The following is a 19171-nucleotide window of genomic DNA, read 5'->3' on the forward strand; positions in this document are numbered from 1 at the left end:
ATGCCCACAAATGTTCTCTTACAGCACTTTGTGGGGAATCCCTTTCCGTTTTCTCGCTTTCGGGCCTTCTTGCAACCTTCGCCTCTAACTGTCCCATTCAATGACCGCATTCTCCAATTCCATACATCAAATAATATTTCATCTTTCAATATTTCCCTCCATTTTCCAGTAATTTTCTAATAGGCGTACTTTCATAAAATTATACTTTACATGCACCTACATTCCACCCAATGTCCCACTGACCATGTCAAATCAATCTTACCAACGTTGCTTTCGAGAGAGATCGAGAAAGGATCGGGACAAAATGTTACGTCATCCGCCTAGGCTACGTCCTACCAGCGGGGACTAAAATATTAGTGACCCTTGAGTGCCTAGAGAGCTTTGCCAAATTTCAGAGCATAGTGCATAGACCGTCTTGACTATCAGCTCTTGGTAGTGTGATTAAACTGCCTCCACGATCTTCCGATTAATTTGCTCTCCAACTCTCTACTGTTGGCGACTCACTTGGAGAATAGTATCTGAGACCAGAATAACCCAACGACACGACACAGATATGTACCGCCTTAAGTTTGAAGCTTTTCAATAGCAATGGGGAGTCTCTGTCCAGGGGAAACATTGGCAGGGAACAATCGCTTCCTAGATACAACGATTGACCGACGCCTTCAATGCTCTGTCCATTGATGCAGATAGGGAGAGTGCAACGACCCGTCAGGCTGAGAACCTTGGTTTTGTTTATCTTTAGCCCAACTCTAAATCCATAGCCTATGTCCGTAACCCGGTGAGAGAGCAAATAAATGTCAGTCTAGTTTATTGAGGAAAGTTGTCATCGTCTACTGAACTACTCCACGTCCTCCAAATAAGGCATCGCAAGCAACGTCACCAATTACAAATGGAAATAATATCGAAAAAACGATGCAACCTTGTCGGACTCCGTTTTTGTCCTTAAATTGCTTTTAGACTTTACCTCGATTCACCATGTGGCATTTTACACCATCGTATGTGGATCTGATAATAGCCACTAGCTTCTCCAAAATGCCCCTGCTGTGTAGAGCATCAAGATTCACTCCCTGTTCACGCTGTCGACAGCTTTCTCGAAATCGATTAAGAGTAGGTAAAGCGAAGATCCAAATTCCGCGCACTGTTCCAAAACTATCCGTAGGGTGTTGATGTCGTCAATGCGGGAGAATCTTGAACGGAAACCAGCTTACTCTCTATCCATCAAGCTTTCGGGATGTTCTTTGATGCGTTCCAGATTTGTTCTCGCTATTATCTTCCAACGGCAGGGAACACACAGATCCCCTTCCATTTGTTACACTCAAAACAGGTGCCCTCCTTTGAAATCTTAACGATTATCCCCCACCGCACTCTTTGGAAAGGAGTGGAGTGGAAGTAGCATATCTGCAGTAACTACAAGTTCAACGAACTCTGCATAGAAGCCGTCAAGCCCAGCGGATCTACTCCGTTTGAGTGCATTGATGGTCGAACCGATTTCGCTTCTGCTTGGAGAAACAGTCCGTATCCGAATATCGCGGTGATTAGTCATTTCATCCACAAGGAGGAACATCACCGGATATGATACCGTTAGGAACCATGTTAAAGTGCTCTTTCCACCTCTTTAGGTGCTAATCATCGTGAATGAGAAGTCGACCGCTAACGTCCTTCACAGGACCATCGAAATATTTGCGACCACATGCAAGCTTTTCCGTGATGCGATTTACACTTTTGAAATCATCGCATTCTCCAACAACTTCCGCTTCCATTTTGACACGTCGTACACGACGCTGAACTTCTCGAGATTTCGCTCAGTATGGAACTTCGATAGGAATTTTCCATTAAAAATTTTGTGAGCTCCCCCGTCAGAAACAACCCGACATCAGATACGCGTTTGTTGCCACTTGGTTTTCCAGAGTACAAAAACACGTTACCACAAGAGGGAGAGGAGTACCTTCCAGAGTCCCACCATGTTATTTCGCTTAGGCATAGAATGTGCAGCTTATTTCAACGGTATTCCCGCTCAAGTTGGAGAAAACGAGTATTCTGCGGACCCTCGCTACCGTTGTCGAGGAGCGTGTGCGCATTTCAGAGACCAACCATAGTCCGTTTTCGATAGCCAAAGGTCTTCAGCGTTAGGCCAGTCCCTATCCGAGGCGTTGAGTTTCAAAATATGCAAGTTGCTAACCCACAAATTTCCACCCCTTTTAATTGTCTCCTTTGCCTCCTACAACAAGCAGGGAAGACTTTGAGTGTATTCTTGAGCCCCAACTTACAGTGTTTAACGAATCTGTGAAAGGAGATGTGCACACTGGATCTTGGATGAGACTAGCATGGTGGAACATACAAAGTGATACCACACTCGAATGCATAGGAAAGTAAGACAGTTCCAACGCGACCTGTGTCTTTTAGAAAGAACTTACCCAACTTTGCTTTTACTTCAGAACAATAGTAAGTAAAAGTAATCACTTTTAAAGTATTTCCAAACTTCAAAGAATAGATGTGCAAAGAGCTGGATGAACAGATGGTCAAGAGAATAGGCGGACAGTTAGGGAAGTCATGAACAGATAAAAGATACGGTATCTAAATGTGCTTTCATCGTAGCGACTATCAAACTTCTGTTTCTCGCATAGTTGCAACAAATCAGGAACCTGAAGCTATGAATGAAAGATATATTTTGTGTGTAAGAATACAAATTTAGGAACCCGACGATTCCATTTGCAGATATTTCGATTTTTTATACTAATGTGATACTGACATTTCATACGAAAGAGGCAACTTTTTACTTATTATGGTTTTGTTAAAAAGTTTGGCATTTCAACGAAAATTTTCAGTATCATGCTCCATATTATTGCAATTTTATGGCTCTAAGGTGAGTTTAAGGGAAACCTTGCAGTACATTGACAAAATTTAGTAATATACCATTATTAATTTTTTAAGCAAATATCGAAGTGGAGAACACTTACATATACATATGTAGGCACCACCATGTTTTTTTTTAGATTTTTCGGTTGATCGTTGCTGAAATGGCTTTGAAATAAATGACCACACACCCGCACTCCACACTTTACAACTGATGTCAACGCTAAGCTGCTTTGAAAAATATCAATCGAGATGGTGTGTACCCCCTTTTGGACCTTACTGTAAACTTAACGTAAGGCGATGTCCTTCACTGCTTGCATTGGAGTTCATAGCCCCAACTTTTTCACCAAATTTCATGTCAATAGATATAACAGTTTCTGAAAAAAGGGCATATGACAGACAGACAATGGACCGATTTTAATAAGTTTTTATTTTCTAAAAAACTTTAAAAAGGGAGAAAATAAAACTAACATTATTCCCTGATCGTAATGGTAAAGATGGAGTTACTGTGCAGTGTATACTCTCAAAAATCTAATCGCGAATTTGTGTAGACGCATATCGTCGACTTTCATAGCCTCATCTCACCCCTGTACTACCAATCATGGTTATTTGTGGACATGCATGCAGGCACACATACGTGTCATCATCCGAAGACTTATCAACCCTTTCGACGCTTTGAAATTCCCAAAACGCTGATTGTCTTGTCAGGGGTGTGATTTCAGACGACTCGTTTGACTGGAGTACATATCCTCCCTTCACATTCCCCGAAACACAACGAAAAAATTTACATATTCTGTCATGAAGCGCCACCATCAGAAAACAGAATCATTAAAAAAAAAATCGATAGTGCCACACTCGGAGGAAGTCAGCTGGGCAGCAAAATATTCAGAGTGCATATTTTGCAACCCCAGCCGATATCGTGACAACTGAAATGACTGGCCTTTGGGGGTGAGTAGAGAGGAATGAAATGGGACTTTTCTCTGGGCGAATGTTGCATGGAAGAGAAAGTGTAGTTGCCAGATTCTAAGTATTTCGGATTTTCCAGAAAAAGGTGGAAAAACCTGATTACTAGAAAAACGGTTGACATTTAGAAACTAAAGTTCGCCTTGAAGTTGCTGTTGTAGTTTGTTGTTGAAACGAATATATATGTTGGAATTCGCAAATGAGGAATGCCGAATGAACTTAAAGATTGTAAATTGCAAATCAGTTCCTTATGCCTATTTCTTTCATCCTTCTTTCCGTTTTCTCCTCCAATTTCGCAATTTGCCATCTGAGAGCGCATATGGGGCACTAGTAGAGTTAAACTGTGGACTAACGTTAATAAAACCAAGGTTTCTCAGTTTAGCAAGTTGGTCCCAAATATATTGTTGATAACGATAATGATCGGATACGATATGTTCCGCTTACACAGCGTTAGAACGGCGCTACCCATTAGAGCAAGTCATTCAATCTCAGCACCTTGTCCTATGTAGCCCTTAACGAAGATCTAGTTCTCAGAGTCATACTGCTTCATAAGTCGTCCATGGGAAACCGTACGCTTTCCTATGGGCAACTTGTGAAGTAGTATGAAGTGCAACATTCTAACTTTAAGCAGCCTCTAGCTATGTTTAGTCATACAGACACCTAGAATTGACTATGTAAAAGTTGAGGTCGCATTTGTCTTCCTATAGCAAGGGCTGAATAAATGATCCTTAAAACTTACTTTTGGTCCGAGTATTAAACAGTCGGTTTCAAGATAACAATGTGAGACATTGTTATGCACTTTGTTCCTATTGTGATCCAGGTCCTGGGGGTTCCACATAAGTATTTGCCATGTAGGCATAATCCTGGCCTCTTTTCGGACACCAATTGATTTGGAGACCACAACTGGAGCCGCCCGTGGTTAGCACCGTGGTACTAGTTTATACTGAGGGCAGATTCAGCATTCATACCTGTGGATGCGAAGCCTATCTAGCTATCATGCAATTAACGGGTATGGCCCCCGAGTTATAGAAGGCAACTCTACGATTGAACCCAGAAAGGCAGGACGCGGGTATATATTAGCAAAGCGTACCACGTAGCGAAGCGTATCACGTAGCGAAGCGTATCATCGTAGACACTGACTAGAACAAAAACACCGTCCACTACACGAACGCCCACGTCATCTAGTTTACGGATGTTACAGTAGGTTAGACAGACACAGAGGACATGAAACTACTCCTCTCAATCTGCTTTACAGAGAACACAACCTTGACTCTGGGAAACTCATTCAAGTTACCATGCCCCGTCACGAGTGCATGTGGTCCTGACCCCTCCAGCTGGTTACTATTCAATAAATCTGTTTGCAGGAAAGGCACGTCGGAATACCTGTAGATCAAGAGGAGAAACACCCAATAATTCCTGCATGGCATCGGTCGAAACTGTGCAAAATATCGGAAAACACGCTAACGGTGCCATTTGCTGTCAAGCGTAGAGCAATTTGCTGCCTTACACCGTGATCACAAAAGCGTATAACACAAGGGGACAAGGGTTCGTAGAACATGCGCCAAAGGATCTTACATATACGGACAGGAGCTCTTCTACTAAAACCCCATTCACATCTTATCACACACCTCAACAAACACACCAATTTAGTTAATCGCGCAAGCATATACGTTCCGCGAATGTGACTCACAAGTATGCCACTCTCTTCCGGCATTTCAAATTGTTTTCAAATTGGCAAGCGGCGATCGACGTAAGCTACCTTTGAGCAACATCCCCGGTGATTTTTTCCGTTGAGGCCACGCATTAAAGACGCGCATCTACTCAGTACCCCGCTGCTGGAGCTTAAGTCGGCTATCCCTCAACAGGATTGAGGAGATCATCTGCCTCGGTAACGCATTCAGCCACCGAAATAATGTCACCCAATAGTTCATTTATGCCAGGTTCATTATAAATGGACGCGACTGGAAGAAGAGTTCTTGGGACCGGGTCTTGTTATAAACAAGCTCAATCCTCCTTGATTTAGGGCAGGTAGTGAGCCTTCGTCATCTGAAGTTCGCGGCCGCTATGTTCCTATGACCGGGATTCCAAAGTAGAGTGACTTAACTCAGCGCGCGGACTACCCCACCAGCCTGGTGAATGTCGCCACTGAGTACGAAAACTTAATGGCCGCTTGGCTGTCGGTCAGGCTTCCAGTATCGCCAGTATTTTCGTTTGGAATACACTGGCGAACCCTGGGAGAGCCTACGACGTGTACGACTAAGGTGAATTTCTTCTCGTCCTTGAGTATAATCAACAAAATCCGACGAAAGGGGAACGCAGAAATCCAATCTTTCTCGACTGAAATCAAAAAACGGAATGAAGATGAACTTTCAATGGTTCAACAGAATAAACCATAAAGATCCATGTTTCTAGAAACTTCTGGAAGACAACCAGCTATTTCTAGCTCCTCATAAGACTCATACATGTAGAGGTTATTTTCAAATGCCAAAGTAATTTACGACATGGGGAAAATAAAGTCGGCTCATTGTCGGTCTGCCTGTCTGTCTATCTAGCTCCAACAAGCAATTCTTGGTCAAAAGGTTGGGACTACGAACTTTCACGTATGCAGTGAATTACATCGTTATATATTCAGGAGTTTCCATATAGATGGAAGTACACTTTTTTTCATCAAATGTATCCAAATTAAGTCTTGGGTAGTACTCTAGTCTCTAGTACTCTAGTTTTAGTTTAAAAGAAGGAGGTAGGGCAGAGATCGGAATTTATTTCTTAGAAGTCAACCAACCAAAAAATCTGAAAATGTCATGGTTATGTGAGACGGCCTCAAAATACTTTTCTTTCCAAATTTACTACAGAACCCTTAATAATAATAATCGTTGGCGCAACAATCCATATTGGATCAGGGCCTTGAAGTGTTTTAGAGCACTTCATTCAAGACCGTAACGGAACACTACAGGGTTAGGGTATCCTATAGGAGGCAATGTGGTCAGTATTGCGCTCGCCCGAGATTATTACCCTGATTTGGCTCAGGTACTCATTGCCAGCTGAGTCGACTGTTATCCAACGTCAAATCACGATACAAATCCCACTGCCACCAGTGAGATTTGAACCGCGACCTTCCGCCCGATAGCCGGATGCCCCTAAATTCATTATCCTGGAAAGTTTGGTAGGAATCCTACAATTTTTTTTTTATGGATGGAGATGGGGATTCCTACCCACTAATCCCAATCCACACTTCTCCGCCCATATTCCAGCGGGACCACCGTGTAGTATTACTTCACGAGGAGAGCTCTGGTTTACACCAGCACAACTAAGTCACGCGACCGTCGTGCTTTCCGGGCTCGTTCCAGTTCCTTCAGCTTCTCCTGTATCGCAGTTACTGTTCCGTTTATCATACTCCAGTTTGCTGTGGATTTCAGCATCTCCTCCACGAAATTATGGGGTCCGATAACTGCGTTGAGGACATCATACCTCCTGTGTCCACCGTGTCCCGTAAGGAACTGCGTTAAGTGGTAATTTAATTCTCCATGCTTGCGCTTGATCCATCTTTCAATACGCGGGATTAGGGTATGGGTCCAACGGCCTTTTTCGGAATTACCCCACCGTTGCTGCCATCTCCTGTACAGCTCCTTCCTAGTGGCTTTTAGTACGCCCACAGCCACTTCGGCCCGATTCACCCTCCTTCTCCGGTAGAGACAGTGTGCCCCATTCGCTAGAAGATCCAAGGGAATCACCCCGCGATGACACACACTGCCTCACCTGATACCGTCCTATATGCACTGCACACCCTCAGTGCGATTGGCCGGTATGCAGAACTTACCCTTTCCTGGTTCACTGCGTTATCCAGTGCGCACGCCCAAACAAGAGCAGCGTATAGCAGGATGGATTTCACCACTCCTGCGATAAGCAGCAGGCGACTAGATTTTGGCCTCCCAATATTTGGCATCATCCTTGCTAGAGATAAACTAGCCTTTGTAGCATTTTCGCGAGCATAGTGTAGGTGCCGCTTTAAGCTCAACTTGAAATCGATCATTACCCCCAGGTATCTAATGATCAATTGTGAAACGACCACGTGGCCACCAACCTGGATTTTGACGGTGTTGGTTTCCCTGCGATTGGTAATAACGACTGCCTCCGTCTTATCTTCCGCCAGGTCCAATTTCACCATTTGGAGCCATGCTTTGATAGCATGCATACAGTTCCACGTCCTGGCGGTGTTTTGCAACTACTACCACTGCCAGGTAGTCTGCAAAACCAATCAATGTTGCCTGCCTTGGCACGCGAAGGCCGAGCACTCCGTCATCCATTATGTTCCACAACAGGGGTCCCAGTACCTGCTGTTACAACATATTCCTTCGGCCCGTCGTCCGTCTCGTACCAAAGAAGTTTCACCGAGGGGTAACTCTCGATTATCCAAGGTAAGTAAACAGGGACACCCAGTTTAGCCAGGGTGCCCTTAAACCTTGCTGGCTGAGTTGAAGGCATTCCTGACATCCAGCGTTACCACGCGCAGCACTTACGAGCGGCCGATGCCTCCCGGGCCAGGTCCACGACCATTGCAATAGCATCAACCGTGGACTGCGCTCTTCGAAACCTATACTGCCGCTGCGATAGACCACCAGCCAGCTCGACGAACGAAAGCAGCCTGTTGTATCCAACATCTTTCCCATAGCGTCTGAAAGACAGGTTGGGCGATATGAACAGGGTGCGCCAGGTAGTTTTTCGGGTTTCGGTAGCAGAGCCAACCTCTGCCTATTCCATTGAGCGGGAAACGCTTGTTCTACCATGCATGATTCAAATGTACTTACGAACCATGCGGGCCTCATTTTAGCAGCCAACTTCAGGGCTTTGTTCGGAATTCCGTCCAATCCCGGAGCCATATTGTCCCCAATTCGTCCACAGATCTCCCGTAGTTCCTCTTCGGTCAGGGGTTGTGAAGACATCATATTGAACTATTGAATGAGGTCCATCTTCATCTTGTTGTAGGTAAAGGATTGCAATTATTTTGAACAAGAGTGGCGAGCACGTCACTTGGGGTGATTTTTGTCCACGAATCTTGTTCAACAGCGCCCCACGGGTTCGCATTTGTCTCAAGGCACAACTGCTTATAGCAATCCCGCTTACTTTCCCGTATAGCCTTCTTAAAACTACTTCGAAGATCGCGGTATTCCTTCTCCGACTGCCGATATTCTGGCTGCACTCGCAGACACGATGCTCTCAACAACACGATTTTTTGGTTCCACCAGTAGTTTGGTTTCCTACTGTGATGGAACTTGCGTCACTTGGCTCACTTTTATCAGCGCCGTTTCCATCGGGTCGTAATCTTCTTTCTAAAGCCGCCAGGAATGTCTCTTCCTCGAAAGCTTGAGTGGACCACCCGGCTATCTTGGTTTTTCGACAACGAGGTACTGAGATAAGTCAGATCGACGATTGAGCCTAACCGTCTGCCTCGGAAAGGGGGCACGCATCCAGCATTGGCTAGTAGGATGTCCAGTTCCGCGAAAGTTGCAAGCAGGATTTGGCCCCTGGCGTTTGTCATTCGACTTCCCCAGTCTAAATCCTACGCGTTGAAATCGCCGGCAATGATTTTGGGGCTGTGGCTTCTAGTATCCAACACCAAGCTGTCTAGCATCTTCTCATATGAATCTTACTATTATTAACAAAGCTGTGGTAAGTCAAAGTCCCATCTTTCTGATGAAATTACCGTACCGCTAATGTTGGTATCACACTGAAACCCGACATACTGAGTGCATATGTACCATATACGTTATACGCTCTATGCAAATGAAACCATCGTGCACGCAAACGCTTTTAGATAAAAATTCACAAATCTAATATGTTTTTCGTTAACAATTGCTTCATAGCTTTTGGTGACCTGTGTAGACGAGAGTGCCGATGGGCTTACATGATCAGCTTTCCTCACCGCTTTTCGAGGAAGTTTTCAATATCTTTAACTTGACCGTTTCTTTGTTAGTCAGGAAATTTCATTTACATATGTACTGCCGTCCCCAGGTACTAGAGGAGGGCGATCCCACTCGAGTTTGCAAGGGACTCATCTGAAGTGGCTCTTGCCACGAAGCCTCACCGGAGGTTATCTGGTACCATGGGAATCGGAATGGCCCTCTGAGAGCATATACTCCAGGAAAATTCCTGGAGGATGTGTTCTCGGCCCGGTTATTTGCGGTTGGCCCCTTGTGGGAGTTTCATGGTGGTTGTGGTTATGTATACATCGCGGGCAGAGCTCCTCGAAGCTCAAACGTGGAGTTCCGCAGTGCAACTCGGGTGCCGCACCCCTTAGTTGCGGCAGAAGTGTTAGATAGGACTTACATCCACTGCTATGAATGCCGAGCCTGCACTCAGTATAAACCAGTCCCACTGTGTCAGTCATGGCGGGGCTCTGATTGTGGTCCCCAAATCAATCCGTATCCGAAGAGGACCGTGGGATTATGCCTACACGGCAGGTACTCACGTTAAACCCCCAGGATTTTCATTTACATATGTACGTACTTATGTATATATTCAGCAATTTCAAGGTTTTCTTGAAATGTTTATACATGTATCTCGGTGTTTCTGATTTTATGGCTTCCCCTGAAATTATTTCCCATATTTCACCAGGGCTTCATTCTATCTTAAGTTTGGTAATTATAAACCGCGTTTGATTTTGTTACTAGTTTTCTAATTATCTAAAGTTTTACAGTGGCAAAAGGTAAACTCCACTTAATAGTAAAAATCATTAAGACAGTTGCAGATAATCGTTGAATTTATTCTATGTCCTTTTTGATTACACAAACCTTCCCTTAAAAGAATGACCACTAAAAAGAACAGCTCAACACACGCCTGGTAATGCTCACCCTCTTGCAATGCACCAACCGAAGGACTACATATCGTTCATGCACTTTTTGGGCTCATGCGCACTTTTTTACCGACTGCCTGGTTCCCCTAAAATAAAACAAGTTGTTCGCTCCTTGTGTGTACTTCGCCCTTGCAAAAGTCCATATCCTGTCGCTGAAAGTGCTGTCTTCGTAGTCTTTGTCTTCGTTTTGTGTTGTTTTTAAGGAAGAAAAGATTCTCATCTTTCTCTGTCATAAAGTGGATAGTGAGTGTGAAATTAGAAAAGTTTTTGATACATTTCATCATAAACGTGATTATTGTGTTGTCGAAAGGTATCATATATGGTAGCAATTGGAGCACCATCAGGGTCTACTCGCTTAGAGCCTGATGTCCAAGAAACACCAGGGAAAGGACTTCTCCACAGGAACAAAATCAATGATTATCAAGGACGGTTCGGAAATGAGTCTCACCATGCGATGTGCTGATTATAAATCTATTTTACGTCGTAATTTGGATGTGGGTGAAATTAGAATCCTCCGTGAAACACCCTCCAGCCCCAGATTTCATGGCACAGCCCAGCATCATCTATTTTTAGCTTTATAACAAGATACGCAAACTAGAATTTAATATTAAGGGTTCATGCAGATTGAATGGTGCTAATTGTGTGTGGGGTTAACGCGTAGATCCTTTGGGGCGGAAAAATCAAGTAAGCTTCATTCGGTCTCACGTCTGCAGAGGCATCCATTCTTCTCAGTGCGACTTTAAAATAAGATGACCGAGTTTTCCTAGAATTAATTTCTGCTTATTTTTCCGTATAAATTCAGAAGAATAGATAGTTCCCGGACAAGACAGTCGGAAAATTTTAATTCCAATTCCAAGAATAAAAAGTTCCATTCAGTCCTCATATTTGAACTGCAGTTGACACGGCTGTCGCCTGTGAGTTATCGATTTTTGTCGTCGCCGGTTGTTGTTGAATGGTCATCTCATAACCTTGTGCCGTCGATAAATCATTTTACGCACTAGTGAAAGACAATTGGGTGGAGTTGACTGGGGAGGTAATTTTGTGCAATTCTTTTCGCTTGTCATCCTCCCACAATGTTCTACTTTTCAATAAATCCGCAGTTTTAATGTGCTGTAAAGTGATTACAACTTGGGGAAATTCTTTGTTTACTAGTGAATTTATAAGTACCAATGGTGAATGAACAGATAGAATAATGGGCTATAATGTCTCAGGCGAGGCAGCCTGAGGTACGCCGGCGATTACTGGGACGAAAGAATAGCCTCGAAAGTGGCATATTTAGATTTCGAATTTTTTTTTAGTTTTACCTCCTCCCAGTATTCATCCTTCAGCTTACCCGTCTTTGCCTTTGTGTTCGTCATGGCTCTTTTCACTCCCAGTTAGGAGCATTCGTAGTTGCTTCCTATGATTGTTAATCTGGTTCAATATAACCACCCCGACTGTGAAAGTCGCTTTTTGTGACATGCTTAGCAGTAGGATTTACGGTTAAGTAAATAAACATTTAATAGTTTAGAGTGCATGTGGGACTAAAGTTGCAGTTCAACACAGTTCTGCTGATACCTGGATACCTTATAACAAATTTCACCTTACTAGATTCACTCAGCTACGGCGCAACAATTCCGTGGCTTGACTTCCAGCAACGTCTTCCTGCAGGTTTATTCTCCGGTGGCAGATTCGCACTATTAAATTCCCCTGGGCATCAGCGGGATTTTCACATCTCAGTTTCCCAACTTTTTTAAACTTAGGTGTTTGTTTCGTTCCTATTTGGCTCCGTCTTCTCGGCATATTTTCCCCAATACCAATGCTATATCGCACAACCTGCAGTTTTGGTAGACATGATCTCAGAATTTATTTAAGGACAATATTTATTTCTCCAACGTTCCATTAAGTTTCCTCGACATCATCAGAGAGAGATATGACAAAATAATCTAGTCTTGATCTATCCTGGAAAGAATTGACTAGATTGCAAGAGCCAGCAGTACATCTCACAATGAAAAGCTAACATTAGAAGCAACGCTGAAGCCTTTGACTACTAAGGAGCTGAAGAGTGTTTTTACCTTCCGTTGAAGCGTATCCGATTATAATAGGTCCTAGATACTTAAGGCATGTTTCGCTTCCAGTTTCAGCAAGGCGATCCTGCGCTGTCGTGGAGATTTTTACTTAATTTTTGGCACTCATTTACAACTCTTTCAACGTTGTTCTTTTCTATGGGAAGTGATACCTACCCATATTTCGTTTGTCCTCAGGTTGCTTGTCTCCCTACGTTACTTACTGATCATCTTACCCCTTCTCGTTATTCGCTTCGGACGAAATCATCATCATTATCAACGGCGCAACAACCGGTATCCGGTCTAGGCCTGCCTTAATAAGGAACTCCAGACATCCCGGTTTTGCGCCGAGGTCCACCAATTCGATATTCCTAAAAGCTGGCTGGCATCTTGGTCTACGCCATCGCTTCATCTCAGGCAGGGTCTGCCTCGTCTTCTTTTTCTACCAGAAATATTGCCCTTATAGACTTTCCAGGCTGGATCGTCATCCATACGAATTAAGTGACCCGCCCACCGTAACCTATTGATCCGGATTTTATCCACAACCTGACGATCATGGTATCGTTCATAGAATCGTCCATCCTCATGTAGGGGACCAAAAATTCTTCTGAGGATTCTTCTCTCGAACGCGACCAAGAGTTCGCAATTCTTCTTGCTAAGAACCCAAGTCTCCGAGGAATACAAGATCAGGCAAGATCGTTGTTTTGTACAGTAGCAGCTTTGACCCTATGGTGAGACGTTTCGAACGGAGCAGTTTTCGTACGCTGAAATAGGCTCTGTTAGCTGACAACATCATCGTAGCTGCTATCGGTTGTGATTTTCGACCCTAGATAGGAGAAATTATCAACGGTCTCAAAGTTGTATTCTCCTATCTTTATTCTTTTGTTTGACCAGTGCACTTTGATGTTGTTGCCACCATATATGCATGTCAGTATGTCAGCTATATTAAAATCGCTCCGTTTTTATATTCGATTTCACCGGGAAAGTATCCTGTCGTTAATCCTCTCCATTCTTGTCCTAGACGTTGTCAAGCGAAACATCCAGCTTCCAGTGGCTCACACATTGCAGCAACTAGCAAGCCAATTTCGAGTAAGTTGTCCAAATGTGTTACGAATATTAACTTCAAAAAAAATATAAAGCACAAGTTCGTGCTATGCCGAATTCTTTACTCTGTCATCCGATTTACGGTTCCACAATTCTTCCCAAGATTGGTCGCTTCCCATTAGCTCGATTAGTGCTGTGATGCGTCGTTTTGATGCCAACAATTTTTAGGACTTTGTCTGCTATGAGGAGGGCAAGGGGAGCAGAATCCACTCGGTGCGGACCATCAGAACCAGCTCGCAGCATTTACAAAGGATCGCTTTCTCACCCTGCAATTAAAGATCTTTGAAGTTCCCAAAAAATTGTTTATCGAGTATCCGCAGTCTGCCTCTAGCTGAGCAATAATTGCAAAGGAAGTGCCTGAGGGTTATCTCTCCTCTCCGCAACTTCGGCCATTCGGTGTACCCAGTCTGGCAGCATGGTCCCCTATCGGCCAGTACCCTGTGCAAACTGCCATAATCCTGTAGGCATTTGCACACGTTTGGCCCAATAACTTTTACGGTCTTTCAGGGTCAAATCATCGTTGATTTGGCACTGGTGATGAGCCTTCGCTGAACGCCTACTGGACCCATTGGATGTTAGCATGTTTGAATATTTTTAGGGTCTCTTCAGCATCTACATTGTGGATTTTGTGGGTTTTTTCGGATGTCCACCTTGTCCCATGAATTTTTATGCCCGCTTTATGTTTTTCGGGATTGACTTGAGATGCCTTTTTGGATTTTTGACTGCTAGCTCCAATTCTATGATAAGCAACCGCTTAGTCTAGCATATAGTGGTGCATTCCGGGCATGTGATTTTATAGATGCCGCTCTGTTCCTCCTCAGTTTCCTTAGGTCCTTTTCGCTCCCAAGACGAGTTTTAAATTACGCATATCTTTTGGTTGGTTTTCCTTCTAATTTAAATTTTTTAAGCGTGCTCCTGATCCTAGGCTACTAGCAGGTATAGGTTATGTTGGAACTAACTGTTGATTTGTCGTTGGTGCCCAATAATCAATTGTTTCCTATCATTACTATCATTCCTTCCTTAGTATTACGTCGATAATGTTCAGCGTACCCGCTCCTCCCTCTTGTATCTTTTATAAAGGCTAGTTCTATATTATATCTTAATCTGGTTAAGGGGATGTTTAACATTCTATGCGAGTTTGTGCTGATATGAATGGGGGATATCAAGTTCGAGGTTTCCCTCCTTCTTAATGAGGTCAGGCCATTTCGCCCAATAGCACATTGGTTATCGACCCTCGAGGTTACTTTAGCAAGCACAACCTTCAGCTGGAGCAAGGGTTCTAGCAATATCGACCCCTTCTTATTTGGAAGCTTCATTTTCCACTTGATAAACCACACCATGCCATCTGCTGCTATATCAATGGGCAACCCACTAACGTCATCCAACACTAGTTCATGCTAATATTCCACACTTGCCGTGCTTGAGACTTAGCAAGTATAGATATGAACCCAATAAATTTGGCTCTTCTGAATTTGTTATCAAATACTGCGATTATTCGTGCTTCCGCTCTGTCGATTTCCATATCATGTTATGTTTTTCTATGTGTGTCTTGCTAATAATGGCTTCGTCCACACCAAGCTCTTGGATTTGATTTCTAAGAGATCGTGTTTGGTCTGGTAGCGGTTTACATTTATTTGAATAACCCTTGTTTCTCTTGCCCCCCTGGGAAGCATATTCTCTGCATATATCCATATTTTCACCTAAACTAACATGAACTGGGAAAAGGGTCGAAGAGTGGCCATCCTCAATTCGCTTTGCGCCAGAACATCGCCGAAAGAAGTTGAGCCTGCGAGAATATCAAGTAATTTCGGGAGGTTGAAAACACCACCGAGGTTTCCTCTAAGTTGGCTGGGCGAATCTGTTGTGTCAGCTACGGTCTTCGGGATCGTAAAGAGTGGGGTGATTTATAATTCCATTTCCGTGATCACAGCCAAAAAATTTACGATTACGGCTTCATTTGTCTATTGGAACCTACGGAGATGCCTTGAATGAATTTATTGCCTTCCGGGCGGGACTCGACACCTGTTCACAAGGCAAAGAGAAGCTACTCCAGCCCAAATTGCAAACCCCTTGGCTAGTGCTTATTGGGTATAGCACAGGTCCATGCAGGAAAGCTACTATTTCCGAGGTAATGAACAATATGGACAGACTGGAGTTGAAACGCCAAGACCTAACCAATCATTCATTTATTCATCAGTTCGACGACTCTGTATGTGGACATTTAACGCATATATACAACTCAACACATGTAGAAATGTTCAATGACCACACATTCTCACCATATTTTCTGACATATCATTTTTGTATTTTTACGAAACATGCATTCAAGATATGTTTTGAATCTTTTTTCCAGATGTCCTTTTCAATACATCGTCTCCATCAATGCAAGATTTGGCTATGTGACCATACTCCAGGCATCTAAATCAGTTAACAGAAAACAGTTTTCTTAGACCCGACACACAACCCATCCGGTTCTGTCTTTTCAAGCTTGTTTTAGCTTATACGCTGATATTTTTTCCAAACTCCTAATTGTTCGCCACTCCCATTTGGATAGATGGAATCGACGCAAAAATTCCCTGTATAAGTCGTCTTTTATCGCAATCTCGTCGAGGTCTCTGCACTTCAAGGATATCTCTGCATCGGTTCTCTCATGACTGCCTCTCTCGACTAGTATTTTTAGGAGTCCCCCCGCTGCGCTTTCCGTCCTCCCATTGTCATCCAACCCACTTAAAGAAAGATTTTCCCCACAATCTCGCAGGAATTGGACGAGCTTGTCCTTATCCATGCGGATCTTCGGCAACCAGATGCGAGCGACCAGTCTCTTTGAGTTTTATGCCCTTCCAGGCGTTGCTGATCTTAACGACACACGAACCGAGAAAGTCCTTGGAGAATTGGTCCTCGCAAGCTATAACGTAGAACCCACGGACCAGCTGAGAGGAATCAAAGCAAGGGATGGATCTCGTGTTTTCGCCATTTGGCATCCAGGACATTCTTAATGATTATCTCCGACAGCGCTAGCTTGCTGCTAGCGCAATTGCGATCCGTCAGTGCACACGTAAGTGGCCCCTGGCCACATCGGCGAAGGGTTTCGCAGTTCGTGGCTCGTCGTATGGCTATTGCTGTTTATCTTTCTCCAGAGGTTGCTTAGCGTCCGAGCTGTTGTGTTTTTGTTCGACCTCGTCTTGAGATCGGTAGCGTAGCGTCTACCAGGCGTTTACTGTTATATTTTTCGACAATCGCCTAGTATTTAGCGAGGTCCTTTTCATTCCGCTCGTCGACCTTACCGGCCTCCTTATTCTTAGCAATCTCGCTTAAAATATTCATGGCCTTCTGGTCCGGGCCCTTGAGCAGGACTCCAGTGTTAGTAGAATGATCCCCGGGGCTGTTTATTCGGTTCAACCCCTCGTCAAATCCACTTGCCCCTAACACATGACCAGCAAACAGATCCTCGTACAGTTGGATGAGCCTACTTTCAGCCCGGCCCTACACACACTTGGCCCGACCGAAGACGTTTCCAGTGGCCACCGCGAGGAGGTCGTGTGCAACTTTTATGTGAAGCATAATCCACCCAGGCCACCCCACTTTTCATTTGCTCACCATATAACCCCTTGCATTTTTTAACTTTTCTTATGATAACAGTGGGATTATCAAAATTTGGTAGCGGATTGGATTCAGTGCATTGCCCTTGGGGCAAACCATTCATTGATCGCTAAACAGATATGATTTGGCGGAAATAATCATAAAACCAGACCCGCCTTTAGCTCCGCGAATTCCTTAGATAAAACAGCCTAAAATGAACTTGAAATGCTCAATCCGGTTATAGGTAACACTCACTGGGTTTACCAACACCTCGCCGGCTCCAGCCCACCCAGTGAATTTGCATTCTTGCCGACAGTGTGACAACATTGCTAATATTCGCCGAATCAACAAATCATCAAGCGAAAATCAAGTTTTCAGAATGAACCCGCGGAGCAGAGCAAAGACTAATCCTCCACCACGCAGGTCTCGTTTCTTAATCACCGCCAAGCAGGTTGTCTTCCAATGTATTTATCATTAAAGATATTTTCTTTGGAACTTTTTTCTTGGCTTTCAAAAACCGGCTTCAGTTAGAATATCTAGACCCAGACAAGCGCATTTGCGTCATCATATCTCCATCTCTCCGAGTAACTCCGACTTTAACGACCCCAAATAAAAAAGATTAAAATCAATTATTGTTACTTTAATGATGAGATACTTCGTTTTGTAAATATCTTTTTCAACAACCCAGAGATGTATTATTGATGCAATGAGGCGAAAAGGTACAATTACTCTCGGCAGACATGCATAAATCGGTGAGTTACCTTCAAGCCGACTTTGTCTTACGGCCATTGTGGTTAACCCGAGGTTCGTCCGTTAATGATCTCGTCAAGATCAACTGGTTGGAGTGTTACAGTCAATATCTAGGCCCAAAAAATCGGTTTTGAGGAAAAGTAGTTGGTGCCCAAAATGCACTTACTATGCGCGGAGATTGTGGATGTTTTGAGGTATGGTTTTGAATGGAGATTGTGCAAGTGTTTTGGCTCTCAGAGCCACCTGGGAAGTCGCGCTATTGAGTTGCATCTGGAGTTAGTGTACCTGCGGGTACTTACCTGTCGCACTCAATGGCGGAATGTTAATTTTTATACACCTTGTGGCATGTGCTTTGCTTATTCACTTATATTTTGAGTAAGTTTCTAAACACTACTACTATCAAATTCAGAACGGTGTCTACAGCTTACAGTAAAGCGAAAAATTGAAAACACATAAACTGAATTTAATGGATATCTTCGGAAATACCAGATCTTTTTAAAAATCACTCTTCGTATGCTTCTTACAAATTAACTTTTACTTCTTTTTGATATTTTAATCTACTGATAACGGGTAATTGCAATCAAATCTGATTAACAAGATAAAATTATCGGCTTGTACCTAATTATCCCGTTTTATAGTAAAGCTCGCCACCTCTGGCAGATATCGATAAGAAGAACTATTGGATTCTTTTACAGATATCGGGTGCCCTGATTGTTGAGATGGAATTTCCCTTTAGTAACGTAGATATAAATGCTCCAAAAACGTTTTAGTCCAGTTATATCCTTCCTGCGTAATATCGCGGACATGCGCTGGACTTATCGTTCTAGTCAGTTGTTAAGTAGCATTTTGTGGTGGAGATAGTCTTAGAAAAGAAGCACACATTTATTGGCTTAAGTATCTTAATGTAGATGGATTCTGGTATACGTCTTGACCAATCCATTTTTATCCTTTCATCTGCTTTTCAGTTTGAAGCTTCTAGATTTCACCTGCAACTGGGTTACTTGCTATTGGCTGTAATTATAGCACA

The 19171-nt window shown here is 43.5% G+C and overlaps 1 protein-coding gene across 2 annotated transcripts in view; it reads left to right on the top strand.

Moving 5' to 3' along the window:
- The window catches only part of LOC119657496 (cerebellar degeneration-related protein 2-like), a 361935-nt gene that overhangs the window by 147902 nt on the left and 194862 nt on the right, over nucleotides 1-19171 (top strand). Inside the window, exon 1 of one of the 2 annotated variants that reach the window (XM_038064427.1) lies at nucleotides 10792-10976. The exons of the other annotated variant lie outside the window; for it this stretch is intronic. The gene's annotated coding sequence lies outside the window, so the exon portion shown is untranslated. Of the gene's footprint in view, nucleotides 1-10791; nucleotides 10977-19171 lie in introns of those variants that run through there. 2 annotated transcript variants of the gene reach the window in all.

Source organism: Hermetia illucens, chromosome 5 (assembly GCF_905115235.1).
Source record: "Hermetia illucens chromosome 5, iHerIll2.2.curated.20191125, whole genome shotgun sequence".
NCBI lineage: Eukaryota > Metazoa > Arthropoda > Insecta > Diptera > Stratiomyidae > Hermetia > Hermetia illucens.